Below are 22,485 nucleotides of genomic sequence, written 5' to 3' on the forward strand. Positions count from 1 at the left end.
GATATTAGTTATATACCAATAAAGTACTTGAAAGGGTAGAGATTTTATTATAATATTAGGCCAATGTACATGTAGCTCGCTGCGTGAGGAAAGTGAGTCGCTCGCTGTGTGAGGAGAGTGAGTCGCTCGCTGTGTGAGGAGAGAGTGTCGTTCGCTGAGGAAAGGGAGTTGCTCGCTGTGTGAGGAAAGTGAGTCGCTCGCTGTGTGAGGAGAGAGTGTCGTTCGCTGAGGAAAGTGAGTCGCTCGCTGTGTGAGGAGAATGAGTCGCCAGCTGAGGAAAGTGAGTCGCTCGCTGTGTGAGGAGAGTGAGTCGCTCGCTGTGTGAGGAGAGTGAGTCGCCAGCTGAGGAAAGTGAGTCGCTCGCTGTGTGAGGAGAGTGAGTCGCTCGCTGTGTGAGGAGAGTGAGTCGCTCGCTGAGGAAAGTGAGTCGCTCGCTGTGTGAGGAGAGTGAGTCGCCAGCTGAGGAAAGTGAGTCACTCGCTGTGTGAGGAGAGTGAGTCGCTGTGTGAGGAAAGTGAGTCGCTCGCTGAGGAAAGTGAGTCGCTCGCTGTGTGAGGAGAGTGAGTCGCTCGCTGTGTGAGGAGAGTGAGTCGCTCGCTGAGGAAAGTGAGTCGCTCGCTGTGTGAGGAGAGTGAGTCGCTCGCTGTGTGAGGAGAGTGAATCGCTGTGTGAGGAAAGTGAGTCGCTCGCTGTGTGAGGAGAGTGAGTCGCTCGCTGAGGAAAGTGAGTCGCTCGCTGAGGAAAGTGAGTCGCTCGCTGTGTGAGGAGAGTGAGTCGCTCGCTGTGTGAGGAGAGTGAATCGCTGTGTGAGGAAAGTGAGTCGCTCGCTGTGTGAGGAGAGTGAGTCACTCGCTGAGGAGAGTGAGTCGCTCGCTGTGTGAGGAGAGTGAGGCATGAAATATCTCACTTTGCATGTAATGAGTCTATATAATATATTAGTTTCACCTGTTAAGTTGAATTCTTGAAATAAATCATCTTTTTGATGATATTCTAATTTTGTGACCAGCACCTGTATTTTTGACGAAGTAAAATTAGCAACCAAAAATTTGTTCTGTCCAGCACCTTTTTACTAAACCACATTTGAAAGAGGCCCTGTGTTTGGTTTATGCTTGGAAAGATGCTTCAAACTGTTGCCTTGTCCAATAATAATTATAAAAGTCACTTTATTTTGGAGTCACTTTATGGAATTAAGAAAGTTTATTAATTCTATAAAATCAGTCCATTTATGAGTCAAGCTGTTGCAGGTTGCCTTTATAAATGTAAAAAAAAAATGCAATGAGAATCAATTTTAAGATTATTGGATCAGAATAAATGACTTTTACAACACAAAAATTTAACACGTGAGTCGCTCGAGTGAGTCGCTCGCTGTGTGAGGAGAGTGAGTCGCTGTGTGAGGAAAGTGAGTCGCTCGCTGTGTGAGGAGAGTGAGTCGCTCGCTGAGGAAAGTGAGTTGCTCGCTGTGTGAGGAGAGTGAGTCGCTCGCTGTGTGAGGAAAGTGAGTCGCTCGCTGTGTGAGGAGAGTGAGTCACTCGCTGAGGAGAGTGAGTCGCTCGCTGTGTGAGGAGAGTGAGTCGCTCGCTGAGGAAAGTGAGTCGCTCGCTGTGTGAGGAGAGTGAGTCGCTCGCTGTGTGAGGAGAGTGAGTCGCTCACTGAGGAAAGTGAGTCGCTCGCTGTGTGAGGAGAGTGAGTCGCTCGCTGTGTGAGGAGAGTGAGTCGCTCGCTGTGTGAGGAGAGTGAGTCGCTCGCTGTGTGAGGAGAGTGAGTCGCTGTGTGAGGAAAGTGAGTCGCTCGCTGTGTGAGGAGAGTGAGTCGCTCGCTGTGTGAGGAGAGTGAGTCGCTCGCTGAGGAAAGTGAGTCGCTCGCTGTGTGAGGAGAGTGAGTCGCTCGCTGAGGAAAGTGAGTCGCTCGCTGTGTGAGGAGAGTGAGTCGCTCGCTGTGTGAGGAGAGTGAGTCGCTCGCTGAGGAAAGTGAGTCGCTCGCTGTGTGAGGAGAGTGAGTCGCTCGCTGTGTGAGGAGAGTGAGTCGCTCGCTGTGTGAGGAGAGTGAGTCGCTCGCTGAGGAAAGTGAGTCGCTTGCTGTGTGAGGAGAGTGAGTCGCTCGCTGTGTGAGGAGAGTGAGTCGCTCGCTGTGTGAGGAGAGTACGTATACAGATCCACCGCTGGCATATCAGTGGGAAAGTGAGTAGCTAGGGGCTATAGTATAGTGACTTCCCACGACAAATCATTAGTCCTATTTTTGGACTTTCCGGCCCGCCATACTCTTCTAGCCTCTGGATTATCTGTCTTGGGCTCCTGGGCCCAGTGTTGCTGTGAAGACTGCCTTGGTTACACCGGAATCTCCCTCAGCGGTTGCTGTTTGCTGCCGAGAGCACCGTAACTTTCTCCTGTGGGTCGGACGACTGCCGTGACTTTCTGGACGTGTCCGCTTGACTTTTTGGAGGGAGGACAGCTGGAGCGAACTGCCGTGAAGCCACCGAACCTTAACCTCTTTCTAAACGGCTTCAGAGACATCATTTTAGTGAACTCTTTCCCCTACGTAACACTATTTCTAGTTAGTGCTTGCTGTCCCAATAAAGACTATTTGTTGTATCCACACATTGACTGTCTGTTTTGTTTCAGTGGCTGGGACCTGATTTATTTTATTTACATTGGTCACTAGGTGACATTTGCTTTAGTTGGGCTCTTGACCCTTTTCATTTTGTTAATATTAGTTTTTCTCTGACTGTTCCATCATTGTGTTTATAAAGCACATTTGTTACTGCAAGAGAAAACATGACCTGCTCACAATATGTTTTGATGATAATGACATTATCATCATGTAGTGACCTGATTCACTGATGTCATTCAGAGTCTAAATCTTTGACTATATGGTTGAATGTCTCATTTTGGTATTGGTGATTGTAGCTCTGAGATTCTACAGTTTGAGATCCAACAGCAATATCAAAAATTTTGAAAATACTTTGTGCAAGAAAGTTATTGTGTTTAAACACACAGACATCAAGAATCAGCATATGAATCTCAACAATGGTGACAATAAACAAACTAGTGACAAACAGATCAACTCTGAACATCACAAAACAAGATACTAAAGTCAGAACAAAACAATAGCAAAATAAAAGCAAACATTGAAAATTACAGGACAATTCAGCTGCATAATTTATTCATGCTGCAATGCATGATGTGAGCCATTGATGCGTTCTGATTGGTGGCTCCCATCATGCACTGCAACATTAAGCATTTGTTTGATTGTCACCATTGTTGAGATTCATATGTAGATTCTTGAAGTCTGTGTGTGAATTTAAAACTTTCAGATCATTAAAATATTGCTGGAAGTAACTACTGTAGTGAAAAATTAATAAAACATTTGCATAATTAGTTTATAATGATGGGTGCCATCATTGAATCAGGTCACTAGTAATTTCATCATCAAAACATAACCAGGGCTGTGTTTCCAAAAAACATCTTAAGCCTAACTTGATCACAGACCAACTGCAACAAATGGTCTATACGATCAAATTAGGCTTGCGATGCTTTCAAGAAACACAGCCAAAGTCATAGTTTCTCTTGCCACAACACATATGCTTTATAAACATAGTTGGAGCAGCCAGAGAAATACTAACGTTAAAAAGTAAAGGGTCAAGAGCCCAACTAAAGCAAACAATGACCACCATAATGGTGACATGAAACAAAACATTCCATAAAACATTACCATCTAAATATCTGTTAAATCTAAATAAGACCGTGTGTAGATGTATGACAGAAATAAAGTCAAACTGGTAAAATAATAAGTGCAATAATGGCTCGAAGTCAGTAGTTCTTGTGTTTCTCTTTTTTCTGTTCTTGTTTCTCTTTCCGTCAGTGTGTCTGCTTGTTATCATCAGGTGTCACCTCTAATGGCCAATCATCACTTAATTAATCACTTAATTATCTCATTAACTTCAACACTGCTTCAGTGTTAATTTTAACACTCTGCAGTGTGGACACATACACTCACCTAAAGGATTATTAGGAACACCATACTAATACTGTGTTCGACCCCCTTTCGCCTTCAGAACTGCCTTAATTCTACGTGGCATTGATTCAACAAGGTGCTGAAAGCATTCTTTAGAAATGTTGGCCCATATTGATAGGATAGCATCTAGCAGTTGATGGAGATTTGTGGGATGCACATCCAGGGCACGAAGCTCCCGTTCCACCACATCCCAAAGATGCTCTATTAGGTTGAGATCTGGTGACTGTGGGGGCCATTTTAGTACAGTGAACTCATTGTCATGTTCAAGAAACCAATTTGAAATGATTCAAGCTTGTGATTGTGAATGATTGTGACATGGTGCATTATCCTGCTGGAAGTAGCCATCAGAGGATGGGTACATGGTGGTCATAAAGGGATGGACATGGTCAGAAACAATGCTCAGGTAGGCCGTGGCCTTTAAACGATGCCCAATTGGCACTAAGGGGCCTAAAGTGTGCCAAGAAAACATCCCCCACACCATTACACCACCACCACCAGCCTGCACAGTGGTAACAAGGCATGATGGATCCATGTTCTCATTCTGTTTACGCCAAATTCTGACTCTACCATCTGAATGTCTCAACAGAAATCGAGACTCATCGGACCAGGCAACATTTTTCCAGTCTTCAACTGTCCAATTTTGGTGAGCTCGTGCAAATTGTAGCCTCTTTTTCCTATTTGTAGTGGAGATGAGTGGTACCCGGTGGGGTCTTCTGCTGTTGTAGCCCATCCGCCTCAAGGTTGTGCGTGTTGTGGCTTCACAAATGCTTTGCTGCATACCTCGGTTGTAACGAGTGGTTATTTCAGTCAAAGTTGCTCTTCTATCAGCTTGAATCAGTCGGCCCATTCTCCTCTGACCTCTAGCATCAACAAGGCATTTTCGCCCACAGGACTGCCGCATACTGGATGTTTTTCCCTTTTCACACCATTCTTTGTAAACCCTAGAAATGGTTGTGCATGAAAATCCCAGTAACTGAGCAGATTGTGAAATACTCATACCGGCCCGTCTGGCACCAACAACCATGCCACGCTCAAAATTGCTTAAATCACCTTTCTTTCCCATTCTGACATTCAGTTTGGAGTTCAGGAGATTGTCTTGACCAGGACCACACCCCTAAATGCATTGAAGCAACTGCCATGTGATTGGTTGATTAGATAATTGCATTAATAAGAAATTGAATAGGTGTTCCTAATAATCCTTTAGGTAAGTGTATGTACACTGAGGAGTGTTAATTTAACACTGGGGATTTTACTGTGTACCCAAAATGTTGAGGTGGAGAAGGACGATTTAATGTTAATAAAATTATCTGTTATTCATTTCATTTCATATCTCAGAATGTGAATGTCTTGTTTGTAAATTCACCATTGTAACACCATAAAATATCACTGAAGTCTGAACCACCGCACCGCTGCTCTTCCCTGAATGTCCAAATCAGAAAACTGTGCAATTATGCGAGTCTGAGAGGATAGAGATGCGGAGGCATATCCATAGCTGGAGACTTTTCCTTCCATTACTAAAAGAAAATAGCCAATCACAATCAAGCATTTCACTTTCAGCAGTAAGTGTTGAGAAAAAGAACATGGCAGAGGAGGGCAGCCTCCCATGGTGTATCAACCAATCATTGCAGAGACATAAACAGTGAGTCTGTGCAGTCATTGAGCTTGAAACATTGTCTTGTACTTGTGTGCACCTGCATTCTGTACTCGACTATTGATTAAACGGTTAATATTTTTGCATCTGGCCCTTTCGCTTTATTTTTTAAAATGACACAATTTGTGTGTTAAAATGACTTACACATTTATTGTGTTAAATTTGACACAACATGTGTTGTCCCTGAGCACACTCACTACATGTGTTAAAACTGACACAACATGTGTCATTTTTAACACATCTCTTTTTAGAGTGTAAATGAAGGAAGACCCCACGCCTAAGTTAACTACAGGCAGTCAGCTTTAATAAAAGGCCTAACACGGACATTAAAAAAAGAACAGAAGGATGGATTTTTTTCTTCAGGTGACAGGCAAGGTGAGTGCAATTATATTTATATTTCCTTGTTTCATTTTTGTTTTTTACATTTTATGTCTAAAAGTGACTCAAAATGACATTTTAAAGCAGTTAATAATATGTTATCAAAAATGTTTTGGGAGAGGATCCTAAGACCGCTATTATTACTGTGCTTCCTCTATTTTAGAAATCCCCGAGCGGCCACTGGAGGTGAAACAAATTCACTTACACCAACTGATCCAGCAGATCTCTCTGCCCTCTTGCATGGCAATCACAACAAAGGCCGTCAGAGAGGCATCAGCATCTTTACCTTGTACATCACCCTGGAATAAAGCACACATAAACAGACTGTTACGTCCTATGTTGTTATTTGTTTGGAGTTGTTTTTCCCCCTTCCTTTTCTCTCTTTACTTTCACTTTTAGCAGGACGATGCAGCTACCTGATTGGTTTATCCATCTGTCAATCATCAAAATGCTGGGTGACGATACAACGCTCTCTGGCTGTTCGCCTATCACGACCCCTCTTCCCGCTCTCTCTCCCTTTTGTTTGAGCCGCACAAACTGCGCCGTTCACAAGGGATGTCAGAGCGGATGGTCACGAGCAATGTTCAGCACCCCGCGTGCCTCACTCACCGGCAAAAGGAGGAAAGAGAGTGGCGGAAAGCGAATCTACCCTCCCGCTCACATGATGGTGCTTGAGTATTTATGAGCGTCTAAACATATGAGCCTTCAAAGCATTTCGCTCTGTCAGTCCCTTTAAAAAGGCGACTGCAGATGTGTATTTTGCAGCCAACGAGCGCGTTGTACAACCCACTCGCCTGCACCCAAACACCATTTTTACGGCACCCCAGAGAAATCTCATAAGAGTACAATTCTGATGGTTCCCAGAGCTGATGCGGCTGTCAGACTTAGCCCCATGGCCGATCCCGGTGAGAGGAGATCTCCTCTCTCAAGCCGGCGGTTTGATTTGGCATCCTCATCCAGAGCGCTGGTCTCTGCATGCATGGATAATCAACGGATACCCGTTGCCCTGCCAGAAGGGGTTGTGAACACGATCACGCAGTCTAGAGCTCCCTCTACGAGATGGCTCTACGTGTCCAAATGGTCTGTGTTTACTAAATGGTGCACCGACAAAAATTTAGACCCACAAACTTGTGGGGTTTCGTGGGTGCTTTGCTTCCTTCAAGAGCCCCTCCACGCTCAAAGTATATGTTGTGGCTATTGCAGCGTTCGCAGAGTCGACGCTCGGCCAGGCAATAGGAAGGAACGAGCTCATCATCCGCTTCTTTAAAGGAGCCAGGAGGATGAATCCCCCGCGACCCCCATCGGTTCCTATTTGGGATCTTTCTTTGGTCTTGGAGGCCCTGAAAGCTCATCCCTTTGAACCCTTAAATACTGTGGATCTGAAATACCTCACGCTCAAAACCGTTTTTCTGAAAGCCCTGTCATCAGTCAAACATGTGGGTGACTTACACACGTTATCTGTTAACGCTGCGTGTCTCGAGTTCGGACCTAATGACTCCAAAGTCATCCTCAAAGTGATCGGCCAAGGTGATCCGCACCCCGTTCAGAGCGCAGATCATTTTGCTCTCAGCTTTGCCAGCATCCGGCAGTGAGGTTGACGGTAACCTCCTCTGCCCGGTCAGAGCGTTGAGAATTTACATCACGTGCTCCGCCGCATTCAGGCGCTCAGAGCAGCTTTTTGTTTTGTTTGGTGGGCGCACCAAGGGTCTCGCCGACTCGAAACACAGTCTGTCCAGATGGATAGTGGATGCTATCGCGGCAGCTTATGCGTCTAAAGACCTGCAGTGCCCTCTGGGCATCAGGGCTCATTCCACCAGAGGCATGGCCTCGTCGTGGACTTGGTCCAGCGGGATTTCTATTCATGACATTTGTATGGCGGCAGGCTGGGCCTCCCCCTCTACAATTGTTAGGTTCTACAACCTGGAAGTCCCCGCCTTGCAGGCTAGACTTTTATCAGTCTAAGGTCGCGATTTAGCTCTCCTGGTTGAGCTGCACTATAAGGGTCGATACATTTTCAGTACAGACCGGCTGCGCCGCTCTATATATCCCCTACTGTGTGCTTATGTACATGTGCGGGCCCACTCTGTTGGCCGCCTCATTCCCACTTATCTGTGTCCCCCAGGCTTTCCCCCCTGGGACTTATGTAGTGGATGCTTGGCGCGCATGGCGTTGACAAAGGGTTCCCGTAGCGTAAGCAACTTACGCAATACGAGAGAACCTCTTGTAAGAGAACGTACTCGGTTAATAATGTAACCTCGGTTCTCTCTAGAAGAGGGAACGAGTATTGCGTAACCTGCCGTGCTCGCGCCACAAGCTCATTTCGCTTCAGTCGATGAAAACCAGGTAAGCAGCCCCCGAGCCCTTCCTTATATACGCTAAGCCACCCCCATTCTGGCGGGCTATGATGCGTGAGGGCGCGACGTCACTCAAGGCTCAGTGGTAGGCTGCTGCAGTTGCCGCACGGCAACCAATGAGCACGCTAGATAGCCTGCTCTAGGTCTGCCTGCTGCCGCACTGCGTTGACAATAAATACAAAATTAAGGATAATTTCTTGGCTTCATATCTCGAGAAAAGATGACTTTACCCGTAGCGTAAGCAACTTACGCAATACTCGTTCCCTCTTCTAGAGAGAACTGAGGTTACATTAGGTAACCGAGTACGTTTTCAATGGTGTATAGAACACTAGTTTAGCAACCTGTGCCAATCTTTGTATTTTTCGTTTTGTTAGCAAGAGTAGTTTATTTAGGGCTTCTTTGACGCTGAAGATCTTTTGTTTTTGTCCTTGCTGAATGTTAATTTAGTCAGATTATATATTGTTTTGTTTTTCTAGTAAGATTGGTTTTGATTTTACTTATTTCTTTGATTTGGCACAGTCTTTTTTCTTTACCTTTTTCTTTTGTGAACCTTTTCTTTGGTTTGTATAAGTTGTTTATGTAATCAATTACTTTGAGGTGTCCTTGTCATATTGATTCTCATTGTAATAAATGGTATCACTTTACTCAAACTAGCTCGGTTTGTGTGTGAGATGTTTTCCAGTACGCGTTCAATATTTTAATGTTGCACGCCTTATTCCCTCTAGACTAAAAGGGTTTGTAACACAGACTATATCACAAAACAATCATATTATGTGTGGGTTTTAAAAAAATATATATTTATTTTTTTCTGATGCGAACAAGCAGAATCACTGAAGGAGCAAATCACTATTTTTAAATCACCATTATGCTAATCATTGTTTGCTTTAGTTGGGCTCTTGACCCTTAAAGGTGCTGTATGTAACTTTTTCACTCTACTAAAGTATAAAAATACCATAATGTTTGCATATATTGAGGAGACATGCAAAGTTCACATACTCGATTCTCTGAAAAACATTTCTACATCCAGTTGTTTTACTTTGAAATGTGCGTTTCCAGGCTGGAATGTTTGTTTTTGTCTGTGATACTGCACGTTGCCAATTTGTCAATTTGTTCGGTCCTGTTGCGTGTGCTCAAACTGGCAACCCAAGTGAGCGCCGTCCAGTCTGAGGAGCAGGGTGCGGGAGAAACGACAATCTCTGATATTTTGAATTGGACTGCAGTACCTATTTCGACCACTAGTTGTCATTCTTACAGACTGCACTTTTAAATCCTTAGCTTTAGATTTTGTTTGGCTGCTGGAGATATAACAGTCAGGTGAACAAAGAGAAAAGGTGATCTGATGGTGTTGGTTATGTTTTAACAATTAATATATCAGTAGAATTATGATTCACCTTCTGTCAAAATGATTGAAATTGATTAACTTCTTGACATTGTCCCGCCCCCTGCCCTTGGGTTGACCCGCCTCCTGCCCTTGGGTTGACCCGCCCCCTGCCCTTGGGTTGACCCGCCCCCTGCCCTTGGGTTGACCCGCCCCCTGCCCTTGGGTTGACCTTGACCTCACATGACAGTGTCACCTTTGACCTTGTATCCTCCGGGGGTGGAAATGACCTATTACCATTGACTAATTGGTTGATGTGTATGCCCTCGTGAGTTTAAGGTATCTATTGATTAAGGTTTGAACTTTGTCCCATGAATGGTTATTTTTGTGAGTTCTGACATCCGGTTGTGTCACATGCAGCTCCATTCCAGCACATAGGGGGATTGCGGGGCACACTGGAAGTGATAAAAAGAGGTTTTCTAATAATGACGTATATTTCACACTAACTGAAGTTGAAAAAGTTGAATAAAATAAATCATCTTACATTTTCAGAGAGTTGTAGAAGCTCCTTACATATAGTTGTCCATACAACATGTGAAAGGGTTTACAAAAATGCAATAAGTTAAATTAAAAAGATCTCTCTCACACCAGCGTTTCACAGTCATGAGACATTGTGAATGTTTTGTTAGTGCTAAATTTATTTCAAAGTATAATCTTAAAAGTTTAAATTATATCTTTTAAAAATAAAATTTAAATTAAATTCAATGAATTATTTAAAGTCTTAATAAAAACAAATATTCAACATCGATGGTCTGTGGAAAAACTTGAACTTAAAGTATATTTTTTATTTATCAGGGGTATGTAAAATAATTAGAAATTTGAAGTGTCACAAGTCATCTCATACATGTGAAATGTGTTTTAAGTTGTATCTGTGAGAAAATCACCACATAGGCCTATCTTCAGAAAGAGAGAGAGAGCAACAATGAAAACATTTAGAAACTGTGAAGCCTCAGGCTGTCCCCACTGATAGGCTGCTTATAAGGTACTTCTAATCGTAAGTGTATCTTCTGAGAAAGAAGTTACTTGACAATAATGTTGGCTTCAGGATATCAGGTGACAGACCAGACGAGCCTCTGTGCACCATGTCACAGCGTATGTAATGTTACTCTGCTAATGCCTTTCCAGAGCCAAAGTTTTGTTCGTACTAAATTAATTTCAAAGCATAATCATAAAAGTTTAAATATGATATTTTAAATTTAAAGGATTGTTTAAATTAAATCTTGAAAGTTTTAATACATACGTATCTTCTATTTATCTTTTAGAAGATTACTGTAATGATTTTGTTTAACAGTGACCTAGAGTATATCATTTGTATTAAACTTGTTGAAAATTTGAAAGAAAAAACTGTACTTAGTCATCTTAAATCCCATTTATATGAAAAGATTCAATCAGCATTTTTGTCATGATGGGTTTAAATTTTTATGGTGGGGGCTTTCCATAGCCATAATGATTTTTGTACTGTAACTACATTTTCTATCCCGTACTGGAAATTATGACACTGATCTAATTTTATCTAAAGAGTTTAATGAATTGTTGATGAGATAACAATTTTTAAAGAGACCTTGAGTTTTTCTAATAATTTTAAAATGAATCCATTTAACATATTAAGACAGTTGAAGGCCACACCGCTTAATAAGGACTCAGGTCCAGATGGTATATGTGGCAGAACACTGAGATACTGCGCCAATCAGCTCAGTGGAGTTCTCCACTTACTTTTTCAGTCGTCCTTAGATCAAAGGTTGGTACCTGATTTGTGGAAAAATTTAATTATTGTACCAATACCTAAAAAAGCTAAACCAGATTCTTTGAACGACGACCGTCCTATTGCCTTGACCTCTTTAGTTTTGAAAGTTTTTGAAAAGAGATCAATAGCAGAGATGGAAAGTCCAGGTTCAGAAAGTAAAAGTCCTCCTCAGTATTTTGTTCCAATCACCTGGATTTGTTAAAGGCACAATATGTAACTTTTTTGCTTTAAAAATAGCAAAAATCACTATATCTATGTTATATATTTTTTTTAGTTGTGTACTTACATTATCCCGACTGTTTCAAACAACTTTCAAACCAGGAGAAATTTTTATTTAATTCGAAGACACGGGATGTTTCTTTATTTCCGTTTTGTCGCAGTCAATGGCGTCATATCCGCGTTGTCCCTGGTTTCCGCTCGTGCTGCCATGGTAACCAGAGCTATGAACCAGAGCCCTCTGATAGTAACCAAGACGACAGACGTGGACCACTGTAGTTCGCAATGTCTATCTGCACGCTGTTGTTGTTTCGTTCAAACATTATGGACCATGGCAAGCAGACTTTGGATAAAAAAGGAGAACTAAAACGAGAATCAATATCAGCGCGGTGTTTTCGAGATGCCGAGAGCTCCCATAGACAGTATATAAACGAGAGCTCCACGTCCGAGACTTCGACCGCTCCTACATGTACTTTATTAAACAGGTGAGCACATTTACATAAAACCTAATCAATGTTTTATAGTTCAACAATGATAAAATGTCAGAATATGATCTGTATGTTATTCTAATGTTGATCTAGTTTACTGCTAGTCTCATACAGACAAACTAACACATACATTTCAACACATTCAAATGCAGTTTAGTGTGATAGTGTAATGTTAGACCAAGTGAAACAGCGCTGAATTTGTCTAATAAACTGGCCTGTGAGTAGTAATTCTGCGTGTAGTTCGGTAGAATGAAATGTCCATATTCCTTTTATATCCGCGGGACTCGCGTCGCTTGTATTGTGGAGCTGATAGCTGTCTCTTAGCAATCCCGAACTGCTTCATATCACAGTCATGATAAAAGCATTGATGTATTCACTCATCCATAAACATTATTAGATCGGTCGGCTTGACGTTGACGACAACATCCATAATTCTTAACAAATGTTGCGTCATCAAACTACGCCTTTGTTATTGTAAATAGGTTAGCGACCCCTAGTGGAGAAAAAATCCCATACTGTACATTTAATTCAGCAGGAGAGAGAACTAATTAGTGAAATCAGCTGCACAGTTTATTTGGCTCCAGACTCAAGAGTGTTAAAGTTAATGAGCGAATTAAGTGATTGATTGAGTGATGATTGACCATTATTGAAGACACCTGATTTTAACAAGCAGAATCACCAAAGGAGAAAAATCACAATTTTAGTCACAATTATGGAGATCAGTGTTTGATTTAGTTGGGCAGTTGACCTTTAAATGTTTAACATTAGATTTTGTTTGGCTGCTTTGTTTGAGTTATAACAGCCAGATGAACAAAGAGAAAAGGTGAACAGGTGTTGGTTATATTTTAACATAATCATCATTTGACCTGAATCACTGAACTCATTTAGAGTTAACTTAAATGTATATTGGTTACATTACAGCATCACAGTGATTCTACAGAATAAGATCCAGATTTTTTTTTTTGTTCTAATAAAAAAATAAATCTTTATTTAAGGCACACACAGACATCAATAATCAGTGTATGATTCTCAACAATGGTGACAAAAAGAATATTCAACTAGGAAAAGGAAATACTAAGACAATTCAGATCATAATTTATTCATACCGCAATGCATGATGGGAGCCATGAATGAGTTTTGATTGGTGGCACCCAGAATGCACTGCAACATGCTTTATTATTGTCACCATTGTTGAGAATCACAGGCTGATTCTTGATGTCTGTGTGTCCAAATAAAACACTTTTTCAAAGTCTTTTGATCAGAACAACTTTTAAGAAATCTTTTTGATTATATTGAAAATGCTGAAAATAGTATACTGTACAGTAGAATCACAGGCTGCTGTAATCAACAAGTTAAACCTAACTCTCTAAATGAGTTTTGTGATTCAGGTCAAATGATGATTATGTCAAAACGTAACCAACACCACCTGATCAACTTTTCTCTTTGTTCATCTGATAGCTATAGCTCAGATACAACAGCCAAACACAATCTAAAGTTAATGATTTAAGGGTCAAAAGCCCAACTAAAGCAAACACTGATCATCATAACGGTGTCTTAAAAAAATAGATTTTCTCCTTTGGTGATTCTGCTTGTTAACATCAGGTGTCTTCAATAATGATCAATCATCACTCAATGAATCACTTAATTATCTCATTAACTTTAACACTCTTGAGTCTGGAGCCAAATAAACTCCCAGGAGAGTTAATTTAACACTGGAGTTTTTGCTGTGTACATTCCATGGTACCTCACATATAACCATGGTACAAATACCATGGTACATACATGTGTATATATGTATACATATACCATGGTACACGTCCCATTGTACTATTAAAAATACCATGGTATATGTACCATGGTACTATCAATGTAAAAAATACCGTGGTACTATTACCATGGTACAAATATCATGGTAAAATTTCTTATGTCACTGTCAAGGAGATTCACACACTGATTCTTAAAGTTTGTGTTTGTCTCAATGAAGGGGTTTAAAGCATGTTTTTTGTTGTTGTTTTTTTTACATTAAATATTTCAGCCTTTGTAATTAAAATGCTGGATCTTATGCTATAGAAATCCTGGATTGTTGAAGGGTTAGTTCACCCAAAAAGTTTTTCAGTAATTATTCACCCTAATGTTGTTCCAACCCCATGAGACTTTCGTTTATCTTTGGAACACAAATTATGATATTTTTGATGAAATGTGAGAGCTGTCTCACTGCTTCATTGGCTGCAAGGTAATTGATATCTGCCATCCCAGAAAAGTTAGTAAAGACATTGTTAAAATAGTCCAAGTGACAACAGTGGCTCAACTTTAAGGCTGTGTGTCCACCAAAGCATTTTTAGCCAGCTGAAAACGCTAGACGCTCTGTTGAAAATGCCTAGCTGTGGGCGCTTGAGAGCGTTTTTTTTTTTTTTTTCAGTTGAGACGCTTCGTGGCTATGATACAGAATATCCGCAGCACAGTTTACTTGTACACAGATCATTTGTTTCATACTAAAAATATATTTTTCATCCATTTTGTTCGGTTAGCTCTGCTGGTTGATGTCGTTGTACAGAAAGAATGTTGTGGTATTTGTTCCGCCCCTCCTCCACTGTGATTGGACGGCTGTGTAAAAGTGACAGTGATGAGCGCTGCGTTTTACCCAAAGTTGAACATTCTTCAACTCTCGGTGACCAGTAAAAAACGCGAACGCTCAGCACTTCAGCGTGAAAAAGACGCTCAGCGCCTCGTTACGCTCATGCCGTTTTAAAAACGCGGCGCTCCCATTGAAAACAATTGAAAAAACTCGCCAGCCTCGTGAAAAAACGCTTTGGTGGACACACGGCCTAAGTTTATCAAGCGACGAGAATACAAATATAAATAAATAAATAAATACATCATATATAATATACATATACACTGTAAAAAATAATACGTTATATCTAATCAATAAAATTGTGGCAACAGATTACAAGCAATATTATTAATTAAATTTAACAAATTAGAATTGAGTAATAATTAATCAAATTAATTCCTGAAAAGGTAACCATTTAAAATGAGTAAAATTTACAACATTTTTTTTTTTAAACAATTTTTTTTTATTGCCAACATTGAAGACACCTGATGTTAACAAGCAGAATCACTGAAGGAGAAAACCATAATCTTAAGTCACCATTTTGGTGATCAATGTTTGTTTTAGTTGGCCTCTTGACCTTAATTCATTGACTTTAGATTGTGTTTGGCTGCTGTACCTGAGTTATAACAGCCAGATGTACAAAGAGAAAAGGTGATCTGATGGTGTTGGTTATGTTTTAACATAATCATTATTTTCACAATCATTTGACCTTAATCTCTGAACTCATATAGAGCCCAAATTACTTAGGAACCTAATTGACCAATTTAGGTTTACTTTTAATTATAGCCGCACTGATTTTGCACAGCATAATATTTTGAACTTTTACAATGTAATCCAAAGATTTCTTAAACGTGTCTCATATTTAGTTTTTAGACACACAGACATCAATAATCAGCCTGTGAATCTCAACAATGGTGACAATTATAAAGCATGTTGCAGTGCATTCTGGGTGCCACCAATCCAAACTCTTTCATGGCTCCAATCATACATTGCTGCATGAATAAATAATGAGCTTATGATCAGAGGTGATCTGTTTGTCACCATTGCTGAGATTCATATGCTAATTCTTGATGTCTGTGTGTGCATACATAAAAAAAAAAATTTATGTTTTTTTTTTTTTTTTTTATTGATTTGATTATATGGATTTCATTGAAAAGGCTAAACATATTATGCTGTACAAGGACAGAGCTGCTATAATTAATAAAGTAAACCTAACTCAGAATTTGGGCTCTATATGAGTTCAGTGATTCAGGTTAAATGATTGTGAAATAATGATTATGTTAAAACACAACCAACACCATCAGATCACCTTTTCTCTTTGTTCATCTGGCTGTTATAACTCAGGTACAGCAGCCAAACAAAATCTAAAGTAAATGATTTACGGGTCAAGAGCCCAACTAATACACACATGGCTGTAACAACTGAGACAAGTCAGACACAAATATTTGTTATAGTTTAACAACTGATATTTAGAACTCACTCGGGGAATCTGTGTCCCAGCCCCCAAACAGGGCAAGAAGATCTCAGTTACCCTGGTTGCCATGGCTGCGATCAGATAGGATGGTTTTTATGGCTCTTAGGAATGCTAACAAGTAACTAACTCAGCCATAGATATCAGAACAGAGTCTCCTGCGTTCATTTAATCGTAGACAAACTGATCTATAAATGAACATGCATCCCAGAAACTGTGTGAATGATTTACTGGCTTATGTACCATTATGTATATACTTTGATATATATTTGATTATACAACCAAAACGGGACTCTCACTTCATTCTCGCTGAGAAGGAGAGATAAACCCTATTAATCATACGTATTCTATGTATAACCTCTTGAGAAATGTGTAGACATGTATCCAATCTTCCCACCTCATGACTTTCAGACCTTGTTGCATACTATGGTTCCCTTACGAGAACGTTCTCTCGTACTGCGTTGCAAACGCTGTGGGAAAACTCCTTTTCTCGAGAATATTGAAGCCTTTATTTTAAAACGCATTGCTGCAGCATAAGCGAGAGCATCAGGCTCGCGCGAGCTAGCTGATAGGCTATGCTGCATGCAACTGCACGAACCAATGGCGAGAGAGCAGAGGCGCACGAACCAATCAGAGAGCTTGGCGCCCTGCCATACTCGAGCGCGCCAGATAGGGCGTGGCAGAAGAGTATAAATACAGAGAAATCTCGCCATAAAACAGATCTAATCTCCTTCAGCTTCGAGACTCACCTCTTCGCTGAAATCTCCAGAGAGAAGCCGCTCGTCGTTGAGAAGCCCTTCAGCGGAACAGCTTCAGGTTTTGGCAGATCATCCTCGCAGATCGCCGGCTGAGCGTTTCCCTGTGGCATCCGACGAGTATCCTTTTTGCACTATCTAAAACTGTTTTCACAGCGCGCGAACAGCGTTGTTTCAAATGTCTGTTTGCGAGTCCTGCGGGGTTTCCCTGCATGTGTCTGACAGACACACACTGTGCGCGGTCTGTCTCGGTCCTGAGCACACCGAGGCAGCGCTCACTAAAGGCGGCTGTCCACACTGCGACAGCATGACCATGGCGGTTCTCCGGTCACGTCTCGCCCTCGCTACTTCAGAGGGCGAACCCGCTTCACTTCCGTCTTCGGCGCCCCACGAGCCCCGTAGGAAGAAGCGACGAGATCAGAGGATCCCCGAAAGCGGTGAGGTTGAAGAGCTCACGCCGGGTCTCTCCCCGCGTGCTTCACCCGCCTCCCAATCCCCGGTTCTGTTCGTGAGAAGCGACCAACGCCCCTCTCTCGAAGCGGCGGGACTCGTTTCTTTTGGCGGATCGGCGGATGAGGATGACGCTGTTTCTGTGGCGGCATCCGAGAGCGAGGAATGGTCGGGCTCTGTGGACCCCGCCCCCTCTTCTCTGAGCGATCGTCCTGACACACGTGCGAACATCGACGCCGAACTTTTCCGTGTCATGTCTCGCGCTGTCGACGAACTAGGACTCAACTGGCTTTCCCCAGCTGAACCTGCAAGAGGCCGCCTCGACGAGTGGTACCTGCCGGGCCGCCAACAGGCCCCCCGTCAGCGCGCCGCTCCTTTTCTGCCGGAGGTCCACGAGGAGCTCACTAAAAGCTGGCGCGCGCCCTTTTCAGCGCGAACGCGCACTTCCGCTTCTCACACCCTCTCCTCTGTCGACGGCGCTGAAGAGAAGGGCTACGTGTCTCTTCCCCCCATCGAAGAAGCGGTCGCCGTCCATTTATGTCCTCCCACTGCAGGGAGTTGGAGGTCTAAGATGACGCTGCCGTCTAAGCCCTGCAGGGCCACTTCAGCTTTGGCCGCCCGTGCCTACGCCACCGCTGGCCAAGCTGCCTCGGGGATTCACGCCATGGCCACACTTCAGGCGTTCCAGGCCAAACTCCTCCGCTCCATGGATGAGTCAGGCCCTTTCCCGGACACCCTGAAAGACCTCCGTAGCGCTTCAGACTTGGCGCTTCGGGCCACGAAGACCACCGCTCAAGCTCTCGGCCGCAGCATGGCCAGTTTGATTGTGCTTGAGCGCCACCTGTGGCTTAACTTGACGGAGATCAAGGACGCAGATAGAACCGCCTTCTTAGACTCTCCGATCTCCACATCTGGTCTCTTCGGCCCATCTGTCAGCGGCTTCGCGGAGCGCTTCACCGAAGCACAGAAGGCTTCTAGTGCTATGAAGCACTTTCTCCCCAAACGCTCCAGCTCGGCTTCACGGCGTCCCAAGAGCGCGCCGCGGCCAGAGAAGTCAGTTCCTCAGGTTCATCAGCCCCGCCCAGCGGCTGAGACCGGTCAGCGCTTAAAGCCAGCGAAACGTTACCCTTTCCCTAAGCGCCAGGGACCCAGACCGAAGCTCACGCTCGACCTCGAGCCGAAGAAGCCGTCCTAACCGGCAGAAAGAGGGGTTCATGTCCCGCCGCGGCCGGACCAGCCCCGAAGATCGCTCGAACACTGCTCACAGCCCCCTCTTCAGTTCAGGCGGCTGGAGTAGTTTTAAATGCAGAAATAGGGCCTGCTATCTGTCATGCACCTCTGCACACAAACGCTGTTTTAACAGCGACCCACAAAAAGCACAAATCGAGCAAAATTTCACTTTCATGTCTAGTCGAGCCCCCGTCTCCGGGCGCTCAGTCTTCAGATATGATCATACCTCTGGTTCATCGGGCTCTGGCATGGCAGGCCATACCCGGAGTCTCAGAGTGGGTAATGAACATCATAAAGCGCGGTTACTCGCTTCAGTTCTCCCGCAGACCACCACGCTTTCGAGCGGTTATTCAAACTTCAGTAAGGAGCACACTAGTTCATGTCCTCCGCACCGAAGTACAGGGTCTGCTGGCAAAGGGGGCTATCGAGAGAGTTCCCGCTGCACTAAGCGAGTCAGGGTTTTACAGCCGTTACTTCCTCGTTCCGAAGAAGGACGGCGGCTTAAGACCCATTTTAGATCTCAGGCATCTGAACAAAGCCCTCATGACACGGCCGTTCAGAATGCTTACAACCAAACACATCCTGGCGCAAATTCGCCCAGGCGATTGGTTCTTTTCAGTGGATCTAAAAGACGCGTACTTTCACATCCAAGTGAACCCCCACCACAGGCCATTCTTGAGATTCGCCTTCGAGGGGCAGACATACCAGTACACAGTTCTACCTTTTGGACTGGCACTGGCACCTCGTACGTTCACGAAATGCATGGATGCAGCTCTCTCCCCCCTGAGACAGCGGGGAATGCGCATCCTGAACTACCTCGACGACTGGCTCATTTTGACTCAGTCAGAGGCGGAGTCCAATACTCACAAAGCCTGGCTTCTCAGTCATTTAGAATGCCTGGGGCTCAGGGTGAACTTCTCCAAGAGTATTCTGTCCCCCAGTCAGCGTATCACGTTCCTGGGAACAGTTCTAGACTCCGTACTTATGAGAGCGTGGCCCACTTCTACCCGCGCTCTCTCAATCCAACAGCTCGCCGCGTCGTTCACGAAGGGCACTCATGTACCCCTTCGAACGTATCAGAGGATTTTGGGCCTTATGGCTTCGGCAGCTTCAGTACTCCAACTAGGTCTACTGCGCATGCGTCCTCTTCAGCTGTGGCTAGCACCTCGGGTACCCCCTCACGCTTGGCGTACAGGTATCCTGAACATCAGGGTGGACCAGCATTGCATTCTAGCACTGGCCCCTTGGATGAACGCCAGCTGGTATCAGCAGGGCGTGAGCATGGGAGTGGTCTCAGAAAGGAGGGTCATTTCGACAGATGCCTCCAACTCAGGTTGGGGAGCCCTGTACGAGGGCAGGCCTGCCTCCGGCCTCTGGTCGAGCTCGGAGAAACGCCTACACATAAACTGCCTCGAGATGAGAGCAGTTTTTCTGGCCCTAAAAACCTTCCTTCCACACCTGGCAGGACACCATATCTTGGTCCGGACGGACAACATGTCAGTGGTGTCCTACATAAATCGCCAGGGCGGTCTCAGATCCCGCAATCTGCTCGCCATAGCTACCCAGCTGCTACTTTGGGCTCAGACCAATCTGCGCTCGCTCAGAGCAGCTCACGTGCCGGGCACGTTGAATACAGGAGCAGACATGCTCTCTCGGGGCAACGTTCCCCCAGAGGAATGGTCTCTCCACCCCCAGACAGTTCTCCTATTATGGGAAATCTTCGGACAGGCAGAGGTAGACCTCTTCGCCTCAGAAGACAACTGTCACTGCCCAATCTTCTTTTCGAAGAAAAAGGACGCGCTGGCCCACGACTGGCCCAATCGTCCCCTTTACGCGTTTCCTCCGGTCTCGATGCTGCCTCAGGTCATCGAACGGATCAGGAACACGGGGTGTGCGATCCTCTTGATAGCTCCTCTCTGGCGGTCCCAATCTTGGTTCCCAGAGCTGATGCAGCTGTCAGTTTCAGACCCTTGGCCAATTCCTCTGAGGAGCGACTTATTGGCTCAAGCGAACAGAAGGATATGGCACCCCCGTCCCGACTTGTGGGCCCTTCATGCCTGGCCGCTCAACGGCTACCCCAGGACCTCCCAGAGGGCGTCCTGAATACTATTCTGGAGGCTAGAGCTCCGTCTACTAGACGTCTCTACCACCTTAAATGGTCAGTGTTTTCCAGCTGGTGTCAGGCTCGAAACCTCGACCCTCACTCTTGTGAAGTACCGTTGGTTCTTTCCTTTCTCCAGGAGCTGTTGGACGCGGGACGTTCCCCGTCCACACTCAAAGTGTACGTGGCAGCCATCGCGGCTTTTCACGTTTTGGTGGCTGGCTCTTCTCTGGGAAAATGCGACCTTATTGTTCGCTTCCTTAAAGGAGCCAGGAGGCTCAACCCGCCTCGGCCTCCCTCAGTGCCGGCCTGGGATCTTTCTCTGGTTCTACGGGCCCTCAAGGGACCCCCCTTTGAACCCTTGGGGTCCACGGACCTAAAGTCCCTTTCCCTGAAAACTGCTCTGTTACTGGCACTGGCGTCAGTCAAAAGAGTAGGGGACTTACATGCGCTTTCCATAAGCGCTTCCTGTCTTGAGTTTGGCCCCAACGACTCTAAAGTCCTTTTGAAGCCAAAACACGGTTACGTGCCTAAGGTGCTCTCTACTCCGTTCAGAGCGCAGGTAATTTCGCTGTCGGCCCTCCCAGTTTCGGGAGAAGACAGTGATGCTCATACGCTCTGCCCTGTTAGAGCGTTGAGATTATACTTGGAGCGTTCGGCCTCGTTTAGGCAGTCCGAACAGCTCTTTGTCTGTTTCGGGGGCCGAACCAAAGGGTTGCCGGTCACGAAACTCACGCTATCCAGATGGATAGTTGATGCTATTGCTTTAGCATACACCTCACTGGGCCTTCCTTGCCCCATGGGTGTCAGAGCTCACTCCACGAGAGGCATCGCCTCCTCGTGGGCTTGGACTAGTGGTGTCTCTATTGAAGACATTTGTGCGGCGGCAGGCTGGTCAGCTCCGTCCACATTTGCGAGATTTTATAACTTAGAGGTCCCTGCTTTACAAGCACGGGTTCTCTCAATCTAACCTCGGCTCTCCGATCCGGGTTAAATTTCTAAGTTGTATGGGAACTTTACATAGGCTGGCCCCTTTCACCCTAGCCTATGTACACACCAAGTATCTTTAGACCCGATGTTCTGGTCTGTGGTATTCTGGCTACTTTCTATCCCGGAAATTCCTGGATTAGAGTAGCCACGAGACTTAGCACGGCGTTTTAAAAAGTGTTCCCACAGCGTTTGCAACGCAGTACGAGAGAACGTTCTCGTAAGGGAACGTACTTGGTTACTTACGTAACCTCGGTTCCCTTAGAGATAAGGGAACGAGTACTGCGTTGCCCTGCCGTGCTATCCTCGAACATCAGGTATTTTCGTTCAGTCGATTAGACCTGTTTTATGGCGAGATTTCTCTGTATTTATACTCTTCTGCCACGCCCTATCTGGCGCGCTCGAGTATGGCAGGGCGCCAAGCTCTCTGATTGGTTCGTGCGCCTCTGCTCTCTCGCCATTGGTTCGTGCAGTTGCATGCAGCATAGCCTATCAGCTAGCTCGCGCGAGCCTGATGCTCTCGCTTATGCTGCAGCAATGCGTTTTAAAATAAAGGCTTCAATATTCTCGAGAAAAGGAGTTTTCCCACAGCGTTTGCAACGCAGTACTCGTTCCCTTATCTCTAAGGGAACCGAGGTTACGTAAGTAACCAAGTAC

The 22,485-nt window shown here is 44.5% G+C and overlaps 1 pseudogene across 1 annotated transcript in view; it reads right to left on the reverse strand.

Annotated features, from left to right (window-relative positions):
• Window positions 1-22,485, reverse strand: part of LOC311077822 (complement C3-like) — a 515,769-nt pseudogene that overhangs the window by 449,261 nt on the left and 44,023 nt on the right. Inside the window, exon 26 of the transcript XR_014609571.1 lies at window positions 6,246-6,339. The product of XR_014609571.1 is annotated as a complement C3-like (transcript). The remainder of the gene's footprint in view (window positions 1-6,245; window positions 6,340-22,485) is intronic.

This window comes from Abramis brama, assembly GCF_963993115.1.
Source record: "Abramis brama genome assembly, chromosome: 2".
NCBI classification, from domain to species: domain Eukaryota; kingdom Metazoa; phylum Chordata; class Actinopteri; order Cypriniformes; family Leuciscidae; genus Abramis; species Abramis brama.